The sequence below is a fragment of the Electrophorus electricus genome, unplaced genomic scaffold (genome assembly GCF_041902795.1).
Source record: "Electrophorus electricus isolate QZ-2024a unplaced genomic scaffold, ASM4190279v1 Scaffold145, whole genome shotgun sequence".
Lineage (NCBI taxonomy): Eukaryota > Metazoa > Chordata > Actinopteri > Gymnotiformes > Gymnotidae > Electrophorus > Electrophorus electricus.
In genome coordinates this window covers 28641-47500 of record NW_027658426.1, presented here as the reverse complement: position 1 = coordinate 47500, position 18860 = coordinate 28641, and positions in this window count along the sequence as shown.

Sequence of the window (18860 nt, the reverse complement as noted above, 5' to 3'; positions counted from 1 at the left end):
CCTCTTGGCCCTGGAAGTCTGGTGGTAGTAGTAGTATGATTTAAAGGCACAAAGTGAATGAAGTGTGCCCAGGCCCAGAGCTACTTTGCTGGGCATGAATGTGTTTGAACTCTTGGGCCTGGAAGTCTGGTAGTAGTAGTATGATTTAAAGGCACAAAGTGATTGAAGTGTGCCCAGGCCCAGAGCTACTTTGCTGGGCATGACTGTGTTTGACCTCTTGGGCCTGGAAGTCTGGTGGTAGTAGTAGTATGATTTAAAGGCACAAAGTGATTGAAGTGTGCCCAGGCCCAGAGCTACTTTGCTGGGCATGAATGTGTTTGAACTCTTGGGCCTGGAAGTCTATTTCTAGGCTTATATAAAGGGTCAAACTTCTTGAAGTGTGCCCAGGCCCAGAGCTACTTTGCTGGGCATGACTGTGTTTGACCTCTTGGGCCTGGAAGTCTGGTAGTAGTAGTAGTAGTAGTAGTAGTAGTAGTAGTAGTAGTAGTAGTAGTAGTATGATTTAAAGGTACAAAGTGAATGAAGTGTGCCCAGGCCCACAGCTACTTTGCTGGGCATGACTGTGTTTGACCTCTTGGGCCTGAAAGTCTATTTCTAGGCTTATATAAAGGGTCAAACTTCTTGAAGTGTGCCCAGGCCCAGAGCTACTTTGCTGGGCATGACTGTGTTTGACCTCTGGGGCCTGGAAGTCTGGTAGTAGTAGTATGATTTAAAGACACAAAGTGATTGAAGTGTGCCCAGGCCCAGAGCTACTTTGCTGGGCATGAATGTGTTTGAACTCTTGGGCCTGGAAGTCTGGTAGTAGTAGTATGATTTAAAGGTACAAAGTGAATGAAGTGTGCCCAGGCCCAGAGCTACTTTGCTGTGCATGACTGTGTTTGACCTCTTGGCTCTGGAAGTCTATTTCTAGGCTTATATAAAGGGTCAAACTTCTTGAAGTGTGCCCAGGCCCAGAGCTACTTTGCTGGGCATGACTGTGTTTGACCTCTGGGGCCTGGAAGTCTGGTAGTAGTAGTATGATTTAAAGGCACAAAGTGATTGAAGTGTGCCCAGGCCCAGAGCTACTTTGCTGGGTATGATTCTGTGACCTCTTGGGTCTGGAAATGTGGTACTTTGAATGATTAAAAGAGTGAAACGGTCTGAAGTGTGCGCAGGTGTAAAGCAACCTTGCTAGGCATGAAGGTGTGACCTCCAGGGCCTGGAAGTCTGGTGGTAGTAGTAGTATGATTTAAAGGCACAAAGTGATTGAAGTGTGCCCAGGCCCAGAGCTACTTTGCTGGGCATGAATGTGTTTGACCTCTTGGGCCTGGAAGTCTGGTGGTAGTAGTAGTATGATTTAAAGGTACAAAGTGAATGAAGTGTGCCCAGGCCCAGAGCTACTTTGCTGTGCATGACTGTGTTTGAACTCTTGGGCCTGGAAGTCTATTTCTAGGCTTATATAAAGGGTCAAACATCTTGAAGTGTGCCCAGGCCCAGAGCTACTTTGCTGTGCATGACTGTGGTTGACCTCTTGGCCCTGGAAGTCTGGTGGTAGTAGTAGTATGATTTAAAGGCACAAAGTGAATGAAGTGTGCCCAGGCCCAGAGCTACTTTGCTGGGCATGAATGTGTTTGAACTCTTGGGCCTGGAAGTCTGGTAGTAGTAGTAGTAGTAGTAGTAGTAGTAGTAGTAGTAGTATGATTTAAAGGCACAAAGTGCTTGAAGTGTGCCCAGGCCCAGAGCTACTTTGCTGTGCATGACTGTGTTTGACCTCTTGGCTCTGGAAGTCTATTTCTAGGCTTATATAAAGGGTCAAACTTCTTGAAGTGTGCCCAGGCCCAGAGCTACTTTGCTGTGTATGACTGTGTGACCTCTTGGCCCTGGAATTCTGGTGGTAGTAGTAGTATGATTTAAAGGCACAAAGTGAATGAAGTGTGCCCAGGCCCAGAGCTACTTTGCTGGGCATGACTGTGTTTGACCTCTTGGGCCTGGAAGTCTGGTAGTAGTAGTATGATTTAAAGGCACAAAGTGATTGAAGTGTGCCCAGGCCCAGAGCTACTTTGCTGGGCATGAATGTGTTTGAACTCTTGGGCCTGGAAGTCTATTTCTAGGCTTATATAAAGGGACAAACTTCTTGAAGTGTGCCCAGGCCCAGAGCTACTTTGCTGTGTATGACTGTGTGACCTCTTGGCCCTGGAATTCTGGTGGTAGTAGTAGTAGTAGTAGTATGATTTAAAGGTACAAAGTGAATGAAGTGTGCCCAGGCCCAGAGCTACTTTGCTGGGCATGACTGTGTTTGACCTCTTGGGCCTGGAAGTCTGGTAGTAGTAGTAGTAGTAGTATGATTTAAAGGCACAAAGTGATTGAAGTGTGCCCAGGCCCAGAGCTACTTTGCTGGGCATGAATGTGTTTGAACTCTTGGGCCTGGAAGTCTGGTAGTAGTAGTATGATTTAAAGGTACAAAGTGAATGAAGTGTGCCCAGGCCCAGAGCTACTTTGCTGTGCATGACTGTGTTTGAACTCTTGGGCCTGGAAGTCTATTTCTAGGCTTATATAAAGGGTCAAACATCTTGAAGTGTGCCCAGGCCCAGAGCTACTTTGCTGTGCATGACTGTGGTTGACCTCTTGGCCCTGGAAGTCTGGTGGTAGTAGTAGTATGATTTAAAGGCACAAAGTGAATGAAGTGTGCCCAGGCCCAGAGCTACTTTGCTGGGCATGAATGTGTTTGAACTCTTGGGCCTGGAAGTCTGGTAGTAGTAGTATGATTTAAAGGCACAAAGTGAATGAAGTGTGCCCAGGCCCAGAGCTACTTTGCTGTGCATGACTGTGTTTGACCTCTTGGCTCTGGAAGTCTATTTCTAGGCTTATATAAAGGGTCAAACTTCTTGAAGTGTGCCCAGGCCCAGAGCTACTTTGCTGTGTATGACTGTGTGACCTCTTGGCCCTGGAATTCTGGTGGTAGTAGTAGTAGTATGATTTAAAGGCACAAAGTGAATGAAGTGTGCCCAGGCCCAGAGCTACTTTGCTGGGCATGACTGTGTTTGACCTCTTGGGCCTGGAAGTCTGGTAGTAGTAGTAGTAGTAGTAGTAGTAGTAGTAGTAGTAGTAGTATGATTTAAAGGTACAAAGTGAATGAAGTGTGCCCAGGCCCAGAGCTACTTTGCTGGGCATGACTGTGTTTGACCTCTTGGGCCTGGAAGTCTATTTCTAGGCTTATATAAAGGGTCAAACTTCTTGAAGTGTGCCCAGGCCCAGAGCTACTTTGCTGTGCATGACTGTGTTTGACCTCTTGGCTCTGGAAGTCTATTTCTAGGCTTATATAAAGGGTCAAACTTCTTGAAGTGTGCCCAGGCCCAGAGCTACTTTGCTGTGTATGACTGTGTGACCTCTTGGCCCTGGAATTCTGGTGGTAGTAGTAGTATGATTTAAAGGCACAAAGTGAATGAAGTGTGCCCAGGCCCAGAGCTACTTTGCTGGGCATGACTGTGTTTGACCTCTTGGGCCTGGAAGTCTGGTAGTAGTAGTATGATTTAAAGGCACAAAGTGATTGAAGTGTGCCCAGGCCCAGAGCTACTTTGCTGGGCATGAATGTGTTTGAACTCTTGGGCCTGGAAGTCTGGTAGTAGTAGTATGATTTAAAGGTACAAAGTGAATGAAGTGAGCCCAGGCCCAGAGCTACTTTGCTGTGCATGACTGTGTTTGACCTCTTGGGCCTGGAAGTCTATTTCTAGGCTTATATAAATGGTCAAACTTCTTGAAGTGTGCCCAGGCCCAGAGCTACTTTGCTGTGCATGACTGTGTGACCTCTTGGCCCTGGAAGTCTGGTGGTAGTAGTAGTATGATTTAAAGGCACAAAGTGATTGCAGTGTGCCCAGGCCCAGAGCTACTTTGCTGGGCATGACTGTGTTTGACCTCTTGGGCCTGGAAGTCTGGTAGTAGTAGTAGTAGTAGTAGTAGTAGTATGATTTAAAGGTACAAAGTGAATGAAGTGTGCCCAGGCCCAGAGCTACTTTGCTGGGCATGACTGTGTTTGACCTCTTGGGCCTGGAAGTCTATTTCTAGGCTTATATAAAGGGTCAAACTTCTTGAAGTGTGCCCAGGCCCAGAGCTACTTTGCTGTGTATGACTGTGTGACCTCTTGGCCCTGGAATTCTGGTGGTAGTAGTAGTATGATTTAAAGGCACAAAGTGAATGAAGTGTGCCCAGGCCCAGAGCTACTTTGCTGGGCATGACTGTGTTTGACCTCTTGGGCCTGGAAGTCTGGTAGTAGTAGTAGTAGTAGTAGTAGTAGTAGTAGTAGTAGTATGATTTAAAGGTACAAAGTGAATGAAGTGTGCCCAGGCCCAGAGCTACTTTGCTGGGCATGACTGTGTTTGACCTCTTGGGCCTGGAAGTCTATTTCTAGGCTTATATAAAGGGTCAAACATCTTGAAGTGTGCCCAGGCCCAGAGCTACTTTGCTGGGCATGAATGTGTTTGAACTCTTGGGCCTGGAAGTCTGGTAGTAGTAGTATGATTTAAAGGCACAAAGTGATTGAAGTGTGCCCAGGCCCAGAGCTACTTTGCTGGGCATGACTGTGTTTGACCTCTTGGGCCTGGAAGTCTGGTGGTAGTAGTAGTATGATTTAAAGGCACAAAGTGATTGAAGTGTGCCCAGGCCCAGAGCTACTTTGCTGGGCATGACTGTGTTTGACCTCTTGGGCCTGGAAGTCTGGTGGTAGTAGTAGTATGATTTAAAGGCACAAAGTGATTGAAGTGTGCCCAGGCCCAGAGCTACTTTGCTGGGCATGAATGTGTTTGAACTCTTGGGCCTGGAAGTCTGGTAGTAGTAGTAGTAGTAGTAGTAGTAGTAGTAGTAGTAGTATGATTTAAAGGCACAAAGTGAATGAAGTGTGCCCAGGCCCAGAGCTACTTTGCTGGGCATGACTGTGTTTGACCTCTTGGGCCTGGAAGTCTGGTGGTAGTAGTAGTATGATTTAAAGGCACAAAGTGATTGAAGTGTGCCCAGGCCCAGAGCTACTTTGCTGGGCATGAATGTGTTTGAACTCTTGGGCCTGGAAGTCTATTTCTAGGCTTATATAAAGGGTCAAACATCTTGAAGTGTGCCCAGGCCCAGAGCTACTTTGCTGTGCATGACTGTGGTTGACCTCTTGGCCTTGGAAGTCTGGTGGTAGTAGTAGTATGATTTAAAGGCACAAAGTGAATGAAGTGTGCCCAGGCCCAGAGCTACTTTGCTGGGCATGAATGTGTTTGAACTCTTGGGCCTGGAAGTCTGGTAGTAGTAGTATGATTTAAAGGCACAAAGTGATTGAAGTGTGCCCAGGCCCAGAGCTACTTTGCTGGGCATGACTGTGTTTGACCTCTTGGGCCTGGAAGTCTGGTGGTAGTAGTAGTATGATTTAAAGGCACAAAGTGATTGAAGTGTGCCCAGGCCCAGAGCTACTTTGCTGGGCATGAATGTGTTTGAACTCTTGGGCCTGGAAGTCTATTTCTAGGCTTATATAAAGGGTCAAACTTCTTGAAGTGTGCCCAGGCCCAGAGCTACTTTGCTGGGCATGACTGTGTTTGACCTCTTGGGCCTGGAAGTCTGGTAGTAGTAGTAGTAGTAGTAGTAGTAGTAGTAGTAGTAGTAGTAGTAGTAGTATGATTTAAAGGTACAAAGTGAATGAAGTGTGCCCAGGCCCACAGCTACTTTGCTGGGCATGACTGTGTTTGACCTCTTGGGCCTGAAAGTCTATTTCTAGGCTTATATAAAGGGTCAAACTTCTTGAAGTGTGCCCAGGCCCAGAGCTACTTTGCTGGGCATGACTGTGTTTGACCTCTGGGGCCTGGAAGTCTGGTAGTAGTAGTATGATTTAAAGACACAAAGTGATTGAAGTGTGCCCAGGCCCAGAGCTACTTTGCTGGGCATGAATGTGTTTGAACTCTTGGGCCTGGAAGTCTGGTAGTAGTAGTATGATTTAAAGGTACAAAGTGAATGAAGTGTGCCCAGGCCCAGAGCTACTTTGCTGTGCATGACTGTGTTTGACCTCTTGGCTCTGGAAGTCTATTTCTAGGCTTATATAAAGGGTCAAACTTCTTGAAGTGTGCCCAGGCCCAGAGCTACTTTGCTGGGCATGACTGTGTTTGACCTCTGGGGCCTGGAAGTCTGGTAGTAGTAGTATGATTTAAAGGCACAAAGTGATTGAAGTGTGCCCAGGCCCAGAGCTACTTTGCTGGGTATGATTCTGTGACCTCTTGGGTCTGGAAATGTGGTACTTTGAATGATTAAAAGAGTGAAACGGTCTGAAGTGTGCGCAGGTGTAAAGCAACCTTGCTAGGCATGAAGGTGTGACCTCCAGGGCCTGGAAGTCTGGTGGTAGTAGTAGTATGATTTAAAGGCACAAAGTGATTGAAGTGTGCCCAGGCCCAGAGCTACTTTGCTGGGCATGAATGTGTTTGACCTCTTGGGCCTGGAAGTCTGGTGGTAGTAGTAGTATGATTTAAAGGTACAAAGTGAATGAAGTGTGCCCAGGCCCAGAGCTACTTTGCTGTGCATGACTGTGTTTGAACTCTTGGGCCTGGAAGTCTATTTCTAGGCTTATATAAAGGGTCAAACATCTTGAAGTGTGCCAGGCCCAGAGCTACTTTGCTGTGCATGACTGTGGTTGACCTCTTGGCCCTGGAAGTCTGGTGGTAGTAGTAGTATGATTTAAAGGCACAAAGTGAATGAAGTGTGCCCAGGCCCAGAGCTACTTTGCTGGGCATGACTGTGTTTGACCTCTTGGGCCTGGAAGTCTGGTAGTAGTAGTATGATTTAAAGGCACAAAGTGATTGAAGTGTGCCCAGGCCCAGAGCTACTTTGCTGGGCATGAATGTGTTTGAACTCTTGGGCCTGGAAGTCTGGTAGTAGTAGTATGATTTAAAGGTACAAAGTGAATGAAGTGAGCCCAGGCCCAGAGCTACTTTGCTGTGCATGACTGTGTTTGACCTCTTGGGCCTGGAAGTCTATTTCTAGGCTTATATAAATGGTCAAACTTCTTGAAGTGTGCCCAGGCCCAGAGCTACTTTGCTGTGCATGACTGTGTGACCTCTTGGCCCTGGAAGTCTGGTGGTAGTAGTAGTATGATTTAAAGGCACAAAGTGATTGCAGTGTGCCCAGGCCCAGAGCTACTTTGCTGGGCATGACTGTGTTTGACCTCTTGGGCCTGGAAGTCTGGTAGTAGTAGTAGTAGTAGTAGTAGTAGTATGATTTAAAGGTACAAAGTGAATGAAGTGTGCCCAGGCCCAGAGCTACTTTGCTGGGCATGACTGTGTTTGACCTCTTGGGCCTGGAAGTCTATTTCTAGGCTTATATAAAGGGTCAAACTTCTTGAAGTGTGCCCAGGCCCAGAGCTACTTTGCTGTGTATGACTGTGTGACCTCTTGGCCCTGGAATTCTGGTGGTAGTAGTAGTATGATTTAAAGGCACAAAGTGAATGAAGTGTGCCCAGGCCCAGAGCTACTTTGCTGGGCATGACTGTGTTTGACCTCTTGGGCCTGGAAGTCTGGTAGTAGTAGTAGTAGTAGTAGTAGTAGTAGTAGTAGTAGTATGATTTAAAGGTACAAAGTGAATGAAGTGTGCCCAGGCCCAGAGCTACTTTGCTGGGCATGACTGTGTTTGACCTCTTGGGCCTGGAAGTCTATTTCTAGGCTTATATAAAGGGTCAAACATCTTGAAGTGTGCCCAGGCCCAGAGCTACTTTGCTGGGCATGAATGTGTTTGAACTCTTGGGCCTGGAAGTCTGGTAGTAGTAGTATGATTTAAAGGCACAAAGTGATTGAAGTGTGCCCAGGCCCAGAGCTACTTTGCTGGGCATGACTGTGTTTGACCTCTTGGGCCTGGAAGTCTGGTGGTAGTAGTAGTATGATTTAAAGGCACAAAGTGATTGAAGTGTGCCCAGGCCCAGAGCTACTTTGCTGGGCATGACTGTGTTTGACCTCTTGGGCCTGGAAGTCTGGTGGTAGTAGTAGTATGATTTAAAGGCACAAAGTGATTGAAGTGTGCCCAGGCCCAGAGCTACTTTGCTGGGCATGAATGTGTTTGAACTCTTGGGCCTGGAAGTCTGGTAGTAGTAGTAGTAGTAGTAGTAGTAGTAGTAGTAGTAGTATGATTTAAAGGTACAAAGTGAATGAAGTGTGCCCAGGCCCAGAGCTACTTTGCTGGGCATGACTGTGTTTGACGTCTTGGGCCTGGAAGTCTGGTAGTAGTAGTATGATTTAAAGGTACAAAGTGAATGAAGTGTGCCCAGGCCCAGAGCTACTTTGCTGGGCATGACTGTGTTTGACCTCTTGGCTCTGGAAGTCTATTTCTAGGCTTATATAAAGGGTCAAACTTCTTGAAGTGTGCCCAGGCCCAGAGCTACTTTGCTGGGCATGACTGTGTTTGACCTCTGGGGCCTGGAAGTCTGGTAGTAGTAGTATGATTTAAAGGCACAAAGTGATTGAAGTGTGCCCAGGCCCAGAGCTACTTTGCTGGGCATGAATGTGTTTGAACTCTTGGGCCTGGAAGTCTGGTAGTAGTAGTATGATTTAAAGGCACAAAGTGAATGAAGTGTGCCCAGGCCCAGAGCTACTTTGCTGGGCATGACTGTGTTTGACCTCTTGGCTCTGGAAGTCTATTTCTAGGCTTATATACAGGGTCAAACATCTTGAAGTGTGCCCAGGCCCAGAGCTACTTTGCTGGGCATGAATGTGTTTGAACTCTTGGGCCTGGAAGTCTGGTAGTAGTAGTATGATTTAAAGGCACAAAGTGATTGAAGTGTGCCCAGGCCCAGAGCTACTTTGCTGGGCATGACTGTGTTTGACCTCTTGGGCCTGGAAGTCTGGTAGTAGTAGTATGATTTAAAGGCACAAAGTGATTGAAGTGTGCCCAGGCCCAGAGCTACTTTGCTGGGCATGAATGTGTTTGACCTCTTGGGCCTGGAAGTCTGGTGGTAGTAGTAGTATGATTTAAAGGCACAAAGTGAATGAAGTGTGCCCAGGCCCAGAGCTACTTTGCTGTGCATGACTGTGTTTGACCTCTTGGCTCTGGAAGTCTATTTCTAGGCTTATATAAAGGGTCAAACTTCTTGAAGTGTGCCCAGGCCCAGAGCTACTTTGCTGGGCATGACTGTGTTTGACCTCTTGGGCCTGGAAGTCTGGTGGTAGTAGTAGTATGATTTAAAGGCACAAAGTGATTGAAGTGTGCCCAGGCCCAGAGCTACTTTGCTGGGCATGAATGTGTTTGAACTCTTGGGCCTGGAAGTCTATTTCTAGGCTTATATAAAGGGTCAAACATCTTGAAGTGTGCCCAGGCCCAGAGCTACTTTGCTGTGCATGACTGTGGTTGACCTCTTGGCCCTGGAAGTCTGGTGGTAGTAGTAGTATGATTTAAAGGCACAAAGTGAATGAAGTGTGCCCAGGCCCAGAGCTACTTTGCTGGGCATGAATGTGTTTGAACTCTTGGGCCTGGAAGTCTGGTAGTAGTAGTATGATTTAAAGGCACAAAGTGATTGAAGTGTGCCCAGGCCCAGAGCTACTTTGCTGGGCATGACTGTGTTTGACCTCTTGGGCCTGGAAGTCTGGTGGTAGTAGTAGTATGATTTAAAGGCACAAAGTGATTGAAGTGTGCCCAGGCCCAGAGCTACTTTGCTGGGCATGAATGTGTTTGAACTCTTGGGCCTGGAAGTCTATTTCTAGGCTTATATAAAGGGTCAAACTTCTTGAAGTGTGCCCAGGCCCAGAGCTACTTTGCTGGGCATGACTGTGTTTGACCTCTTGGGCCTGGAAGTCTGGTAGTAGTAGTAGTAGTAGTAGTAGTAGTAGTAGTAGTAGTAGTAGTAGTAGTAGATTTAAAGGTACAAAGTGAATGAAGTGTGCCCAGGCCCACAGCTACTTTGCTGGGCATGACTGTGTTTGACCTCTTGGGCCTGAAAGTCTATTTCTAGGCTTATATAAAGGGTCAAACTTCTTGAAGTGTGCCCAGGCCCAGATCTACTTTGCTGGGCATGACTGTGTTTGACCTCTTGGGCCTGGAAGTCTGGTAGTAGTAGTAGTAGTAGTAGTAGTAGTAGTAGTATGATTTAAAGGTACAAAGTGAATGAAGTGTGCCCAGGCCCAGAGCTACTTTGCTGGGCATGACTGTGTTTGACCTCTTGGGCCTGGAAGTCTATTTCTAGGCTTATATAAAGGGTCAAACTTCTTGAAGTGTGCCCAGGCCCAGAGCTACTTTGCTGTGTATGACTGTGTGACCTCTTGGCCCTGGAATTCTGGTGGTAGTAGTAGTATGATTTAAAGGCACAAAGTGAATGAAGTGTGCCCAGGCCCAGAGCTACTTTGCTGGGCATGACTGTGTTTGACCTCTTGGGCCTGGAAGTCTGGTAGTAGTAGTAGTAGTAGTAGTAGTAGTAGTAGTAGTAGTAGTAGTATGATTTAAAGGTACAAAGTGAATGAAGTGTGCCCAGGCCCAGAGCTACTTTGCTGGGCATGACTGTGTTTGACCTCTTGGGCCTGGAAGTCTATTTCTAGGCTTATATAAAGGGTCAAACATCTTGAAGTGTGCCCAGGCCCAGAGCTACTTTGCTGGGCATGAATGTGTTTGAACTCTTGGGCCTGGAAGTCTGGTAGTAGTAGTATGATTTAAAGGCACAAAGTGATTGAAGTGTGCCCAGGCCCAGAGCTACTTTGCTGGGCATGACTGTGTTTGACCTCTTGGGCCTGGAAGTCTGGTGGTAGTAGTAGTATGATTTAAAGGCACAAAGTGATTGAAGTGTGCCCAGGCCCAGAGCTACTTTGCTGGGCATGAATGTGTTTGAACTCTTGGGCCTGGAAGTCTATTTCTAGGCTTATATAAAGGGTCAAACATCTTGAAGTGTGCCCAGGCCCAGAGCTACTTTGCTGTGCATGACTGTGGTTGACCTCTTGGCCCTGGAAGTCTGGTGGTAGTAGTAGTATGATTTAAAGGCACAAAGTGAATGAAGTGTGCCCAGGCCCAGAGCTACTTTGCTGGGCATGAATGTGTTTGAACTCTTGGGCCTGGAAGTCTGGTAGTAGTAGTATGATTTAAAGGCACAAAGTGATTGAAGTGTGCCCAGGCCCAGAGCTACTTTGCTGGGCATGACTGTGTTTGACCTCTTGGGCCTGGAAGTCTGGTGGTAGTAGTAGTATGATTTAAAGGCACAAAGTGATTGAAGTGTGCCCAGGCCCAGAGCTACTTTGCTGGGCATGAATGTGTTTGAACTCTTGGGCCTGGAAGTCTATTTCTAGGCTTATATAAAGGGTCAAACTTCTTGAAGTGTGCCCAGGCCCAGAGCTACTTTGCTGGGCATGACTGTGTTTGACCTCTTGGGCCTGGAAGTCTGGTAGTAGTAGTAGTAGTAGTAGTAGTAGTAGTAGTAGTAGTAGTAGTAGTATGATTTAAAGGTACAAAGTGAATGAAGTGTGCCCAGGCCCACAGCTACTTTGCTGGGCATGACTGTGTTTGACCTCTTGGGCCTGAAAGTCTATTTCTAGGCTTATATAAAGGGTCAAACTTCTTGAAGTGTGCCCAGGCCCAGAGCTACTTTGCTGGGCATGACTGTGTTTGACCTCTGGGGCCTGGAAGTCTGGTAGTAGTAGTATGATTTAAAGACACAAAGTGATTGAAGTGTGCCCAGGCCCAGAGCTACTTTGCTGGGCATGAATGTGTTTGAACTCTTGGGCCTGGAAGTCTGGTAGTAGTAGTATGATTTAAAGGTACAAAGTGAATGAAGTGTGCCCAGGCCCAGAGCTACTTTGCTGTGCATGACTGTGTTTGACCTCTTGGCTCTGGAAGTCTATTTCTAGGCTTATATAAAGGGTCAAACTTCTTGAAGTGTGCCCAGGCCCAGAGCTACTTTGCTGGGCATGACTGTGTTTGACCTCTGGGGCCTGGAAGTCTGGTAGTAGTAGTATGATTTAAAGGCACAAAGTGATTGAAGTGTGCCCAGGCCCAGAGCTACTTTGCTGGGTATGATTCTGTGACCTCTTGGGTCTGGAAATGTGGTACTTTGAATGATTAAAAGAGTGAAACGGTCTGAAGTGTGCGCAGGTGTAAAGCAACCTTGCTAGGCATGAAGGTGTGACCTCCAGGGCCTGGAAGTCTGGTGGTAGTAGTAGTATGATTTAAAGGCACAAAGTGATTGAAGTGTGCCCAGGCCCAGAGCTACTTTGCTGGGCATGAATGTGTTTGACCTCTTGGGCCTGGAAGTCTGGTGGTAGTAGTAGTATGATTTAAAGGTACAAAGTGAATGAAGTGTGCCCAGGCCCAGAGCTACTTTGCTGTGCATGACTGTGTTTGAACTCTTGGGCCTGGAAGTCTATTTCTAGGCTTATATAAAGGGTCAAACATCTTGAAGTGTGCCCAGGCCCAGAGCTACTTTGCTGTGCATGACTGTGGTTGACCTCTTGGCCCTGGAAGTCTGGTGGTAGTAGTAGTATGATTTAAAGGCACAAAGTGAATGAAGTGTGCCCAGGCCCAGAGCTACTTTGCTGGGCATGAATGTGTTTGAACTCTTGGGCCTGGAAGTCTGGTAGTAGTAGTAGTAGTAGTAGTAGTAGTAGTAGTAGTAGTATGATTTAAAGGCACAAAGTGCTTGAAGTGTGCCCAGGCCCAGAGCTACTTTGCTGTGCATGACTGTGTTTGACCTCTTGGCTCTGGAAGTCTATTTCTAGGCTTATATAAAGGGTCAAACTTCTTGAAGTGTGCCCAGGCCCAGAGCTACTTTGCTGTGTATGACTGTGTGACCTCTTGGCCCTGGAATTCTGGTGGTAGTAGTAGTATGATTTAAAGGCACAAAGTGAATGAAGTGTGCCCAGGCCCAGAGCTACTTTGCTGGGCATGACTGTGTTTGACCTCTTGGGCCTGGAAGTCTGGTAGTAGTAGTATGATTTAAAGGCACAAAGTGATTGAAGTGTGCCCAGGCCCAGAGCTACTTTGCTGGGCATGAATGTGTTTGAACTCTTGGGCCTGGAAGTCTATTTCTAGGCTTATATAAAGGGACAAACTTCTTGAAGTGTGCCCAGGCCCAGAGCTACTTTGCTGTGTATGACTGTGTGACCTCTTGGCCCTGGAATTCTGGTGGTAGTAGTAGTAGTAGTAGTATGATTTAAAGGTACAAAGTGAATGAAGTGTGCCCAGGCCCAGAGCTACTTTGCTGGGCATGACTGTGTTTGACCTCTTGGGCCTGGAAGTCTGGTAGTAGTAGTAGTAGTAGTATGATTTAAAGGCACAAAGTGATTGAAGTGTGCCCAGGCCCAGAGCTACTTTGCTGGGCATGAATGTGTTTGAACTCTTGGGCCTGGAAGTCTGGTAGTAGTAGTATGATTTAAAGGTACAAAGTGAATGAAGTGTGCCCAGGCCCAGAGCTACTTTGCTGTGCATGACTGTGTTTGAACTCTTGGGCCTGGAAGTCTATTTCTAGGCTTATATAAAGGGTCAAACATCTTGAAGTGTGCCCAGGCCCAGAGCTACTTTGCTGTGCATGACTGTGGTTGACCTCTTGGCCCTGGAAGTCTGGTGGTAGTAGTAGTATGATTTAAAGGCACAAAGTGAATGAAGTGTGCCCAGGCCCAGAGCTACTTTGCTGGGCATGAATGTGTTTGAACTCTTGGGCCTGGAAGTCTGGTAGTAGTAGTATGATTTAAAGGCACAAAGTGAATGAAGTGTGCCCAGGCCCAGAGCTACTTTGCTGTGCATGACTGTGTTTGACCTCTTGGCTCTGGAAGTCTATTTCTAGGCTTATATAAAGGGTCAAACTTCTTGAAGTGTGCCCAGGCCCAGAGCTACTTTGCTGTGTATGACTGTGTGACCTCTTGGCCCTGGAATTCTGGTGGTAGTAGTAGTAGTATGATTTAAAGGCACAAAGTGAATGAAGTGTGCCCAGGCCCAGAGCTACTTTGCTGGGCATGACTGTGTTTGACCTCTTGGGCCTGGAAGTCTGGTAGTAGTAGTATGATTTAAAGGCACAAAGTGATTGAAGTGTGCCCAGGCCCAGAGCTACTTTGCTGGGCATGAATGTGTTTGAACTCTTGGGCCTGGAAGTCTATTTCTAGGCTTATATAAAGGGACAAACTTCTTGAAGTGTGCCCAGGCCCAGAGCTACTTTGCTGTGTATGACTGTGTGACCTCTTGGCCCTGGAATTCTGGTGGTAGTAGTAGTAGTAGTAGTATGATTTAAAGGTACAAAGTGAATGAAGTGTGCCCAGGCCCAGAGCTACTTTGCTGGGCATGACTGTGTTTGACCTCTTGGGCCTGGAAGTCTGGTAGTAGTAGTAGTAGTAGTAGTAGTAGTAGTAGTAGTAGTATGATTTAAAGGTACAAAGTGAATGAAGTGTGCCCAGGCCCAGAGCTACTTTGCTGGGCATGACTGTGTTTGACCTCTTGGGCCTGGAAGTCTATTTCTAGGCTTATATAAAGGGTCAAACTTCTTGAAGTGTGCCCAGGCCCAGAGCTACTTTGCTGTGTATGACTGTGTGACCTCTTGGCCCTGGAATTCTGGTGGTAGTAGTAGTATGATTTAAAGGCACAAAGTGAATGAAGTGTGCCCAGGCCCAGAGCTACTTTGCTGGGCATGACTGTGTTTGACCTCTTGGGCCTGGAAGTCTGGTAGTAGTAGTATGATTTAAAGGCACAAAGTGATTGAAGTGTGCCCAGGCCCAGAGCTACTTTGCTGGGCATGAATGTGTTTGACCTCTTGGGCCTGGAAGTCTATTTCTAGGCTTATATAAAGGGTCAAACTTCTTGAAGTGTGCCCAGGCCCAGAGCTACTTTGCTGGGCATGACTGTGTTTGACCTCTTGGGTCTGGAAGTCTGGTAGTAGTAGTAGTATGATTTAAAGGCACAAAGTGATTGAAGTGTGCCCAGGCCCAGAGCTACTTTGCTGGGCATGAATGTGTTTGACCTCTTGGGCCTGGAAGTCTGGTAGTAGTAGTATGATTTAAAGGCACAAAGTGATTGAAGTGTGCCCAGGCCCAGAGCTACTTTGCTGGGCATGAATGTGTTTGACCTCTTGGGCCTGGAAGTCTGGTGGTAGTAGTAGTATGATTTAAAGGTACAAAGTGAATGAAGTGTGCCCAGGCCCAGAGCTACTTTGCTGTGAATGACTGTGTTTGAACTCTTGGGCCTGGAAGTCTATTTCTAGGCTTATATAAAGGGTCAAACATCTTGAATTGTGCCCAGGCCCAGAGCTACTTTGCTGTGCATGACTGTGGTTGACCTCTTGGCCCTGGAAGTCTGGTGGTAGTAGTAGTATGATTTAAAGGCACAAAGTGAATGAAGTGTGCCCAGGCCCAGAGCTACTTTGCTGGGCATGACTGTGTTTGACGTCTTGGGCCTGGAAGTCTGGTAGTAGTAGTATGATTTAAAGGCACAAAGTGATTGAAGTGTGCCCAGGCCCAGAGCTACTTTGCTGGGCATGACTATGTTTGACCTCTTGGGCCTGGAAGTCTGGTAGTAGTAGTATGATTTAAAGGCACAAAGTGATTGAAGTGTGCCCAGGCCCAGAGCTACTTTGCTGGGCATGAATGTGTTTGACCTCTTGGGCCTGGAAGTCTGGTGGTAGTAGTAGTATGATTTAAAGGTACAAAGTGAATGAAGTGTGCCCAGGCCCAGAGCTACTTTGCTGTGCATGACTGTGTTTGAACTCTTGGGCCTGGAAGTCTATTTCTAGGCTTATATAAAGGGTCAAACATCTTGAAGTGTGCCCAGGCCCAGAGCTACTTTGCTGTGCATGACTGTGGTTGACCTCTTGGCCCTGGAAGTCTGGTGGTGGTAGTAGTAGTATGATTTAAAGGCACAAAGTGAATGAAGTGTGCCCAGGCCCAGAGCTACTTTGCTGGGCATGACTGTGTTTGACCTCTTGGGCCTGGAAGTCTGGTAGTAGTAGTATGATTTAAAGGCACAAAGTGATTGAAGTGTGCCCAGGCCCAGAGCTACTTTGCTGGGCATGAATGTGTTTGACCTCTTGGCCCTGGAAGTCTGGTGGTAGTAGTAGTATGATTTAAAGGCACAAAGTGATTGCAGTGTGCCCAGGCCCAGAGCTACTTTGCTGGGCATGACTGTGTTTGACCTCTTGGGCCTGGAAGTCTGGTAGTAGTAGTAGTAGTAGTAGTAGTAGTATGATTTAAAGGTACAAAGTGAATGAAGTGTGCCCAGGCCCAGAGCTACTTTGCTGGGCATGACTGTGTTTGACCTCTTGGGCCTGGAAGTCTATTTCTAGGCTTATATAAAGGGTCAAACTTCTTGAAGTGTGCCCAGGCCCAGAGCTACTTTGCTGTGTATGACTGTGTGACCTCTTGGCCCTGGAATTCTGGTGGTAGTAGTAGTATGATTTAAAGGCACAAAGTGAATGAAGTGTGCCCAGGCCCAGAGCTACTTTGCTGGGCATGACTGTGTTTGACCTCTTGGGCCTGGAAGTCTGGTAGTAGTAGTAGTAGTAGTAGTAGTAGTAGTAGTAGTAGTATGATTTAAAGGTACAAAGTGAATGAAGTGTGCCCAGGCCCAGAGCTACTTTGCTGGGCATGACTGTGTTTGACCTCTTGGGCCTGGAAGTCTATTTCTAGGCTTATATAAAGGGTCAAACATCTTGAAGTGTGCCCAGGCCCAGAGCTACTTTGCTGGGCATGAATGTGTTTGAACTCTTGGGCCTGGAAGTCTGGTAGTAGTAGTATGATTTAAAGGCACAAAGTGATTGAAGTGTGCCCAGGCCCAGAGCTACTTTGCTGGGCATGACTGTGTTTGACCTCTTGGGCCTGGAAGTCTGGTGGTAGTAGTAGTATGATTTAAAGGCACAAAGTGATTGAAGTGTGCCCAGGCCCAGAGCTACTTTGCTGGGCATGACTGTGTTTGACCTCTTGGGCCTGGAAGTCTGGTGGTAGTAGTAGTATGATTTAAAGGCACAAAGTGATTGAAGTGTGCCCAGGCCCAGAGCTACTTTGCTGGGCATGAATGTGTTTGAACTCTTGGGCCTGGAAGTCTGGTAGTAGTAGTAGTAGTAGTAGTAGTAGTAGTAGTAGTAGTATGATTTAAAGGTACAAAGTGAATGAAGTGTGCCCAGGCCCAGAGCTACTTTGCTGGGCATGACTGTGTTTGACGTCTTGGGCCTGGAAGTCTGGTAGTAGTAGTATGATTTAAAGGTACAAAGTGAATGAAGTGTGCCCAGGCCCAGAGCTACTTTGCTGGGCATGACTGTGTTTGACCTCTTGGCTCTGGAAGTCTATTTCTAGGCTTATATAAAGGGTCAAACTTCTTGAAGTGTGCCCAGGCCCAGAGCTACTTTGCTGGGCATGACTGTGTTTGACCTCTGGGGCCTGGAAGTCTGGTAGTAGTAGTATGATTTAAAGGCACAAAGTGATTGAAGTGTGCCCAGGCCCAGAGCTACTTTGCTGGGCATGAATGTGTTTGAACTCTTGGGCCTGGAAGTCTGGTAGTAGTAGTATGATTTAAAGGCACAAAGTGAATGAAGTGTGCCCAGGCCCAGAGCTACTTTGCTGGGCATGACTGTGTTTGACCTCTTGGCTCTGGAAGTCTATTTCTAGGCTTATATACAGGGTCAAACATCTTGAAGTGTGCCCAGGCCCAGAGCTACTTTGCTGGGCATGAATGTGTTTGAACTCTTGGGCCTGGAAGTCTGGTAGTAGTAGTATGATTTAAAGGCACAAAGTGATTGAAGTGTGCCCAGGCCCAGAGCTACTTTGCTGGGCATGACTGTGTTTGACCTCTTGGGCCTGGAAGTCTGGTAGTAGTAGTATGATTTAAAGGCACAAAGTGATTGAAGTGTGCCCAGGCCCAGAGCTACTTTGCTGGGCATGAATGTGTTTGACCTCTTGGGCCTGGAAGTCTGGTGGTAGTAGTAGTATGATTTAAAGGCACAAAGTGAATGAAGTGTGCCCAGGCCCAGAGCTACTTTGCTGTGCATGACTGTGTTTGACCTCTTGGCTCTGGAAGTCTATTTCTAGGCTTATATAAAGGGTCAAACTTCTTGAAGTGTGCCCAGGCCCAGAGCTACTTTGCTGGGCATGACTGTGTTTGACCTCTTGGGCCTGGAAGTCTGGTGGTAGTAGTAGTATGATTTAAAGGCACAAAGTGATTGAAGTGTGCCCAGGCCCAGAGCTACTTTGCTGGGCATGAATGTGTTTGAACTCTTGGGCCTGGAAGTCTATTTCTAGGCTTATATAAAGGGTCAAACATCTTGAAGTGTGCCCAGGCCCAGAGCTACTTTGCTGTGCATGACTGTGGTTGACCTCTTGGCCCTGGAAGTCTGGTGGTAGTAGTAGTATGATTTAAAGGCACAAAGTGAATGAAGTGTGCCCAGGCCCAGAGCTACTTTGCTGGGCATGAATGTGTTTGAACTCTTGGGCCTGGAAGTCTGGTAGTAGTAGTATGATTTAAAGGCACAAAGTGATTGAAGTGTGCCCAGGCCCAGAGCTACTTTGCTGGGCATGACTGTGTTTGACCTCTTGGGCCTGGAAGTCTGGTGGTAGTAGTAGTATGATTTAAAGGCACAAAGTGATTGAAGTGTGCCCAGGCCCAGAGCTACTTTGCTGGGCATGAATGTGTTTGAACTCTTGGGCCTGGAAGTCTATTTCTAGGCTTATATAAAGGGTCAAACTTCTTGAAGTGTGCCCAGGCCCAGAGCTACTTTGCTGGGCATGACTGTGTTTGACCTCTTGGGCCTGGAAGTCTGGTAGTAGTAGTAGTAGTAGTAGTAGTAGTAGTAGTAGTAGTAGTAGTAGTAGTATGATTTAAAGGTACAAAGTGAATGAAGTGTGCCCAGGCCCACAGCTACTTTGCTGGGCATGACTGTGTTTGACCTCTTGGGCCTGAAAGTCTATTTCTAGGCTTATATAAAGGGTCAAACTTCTTGA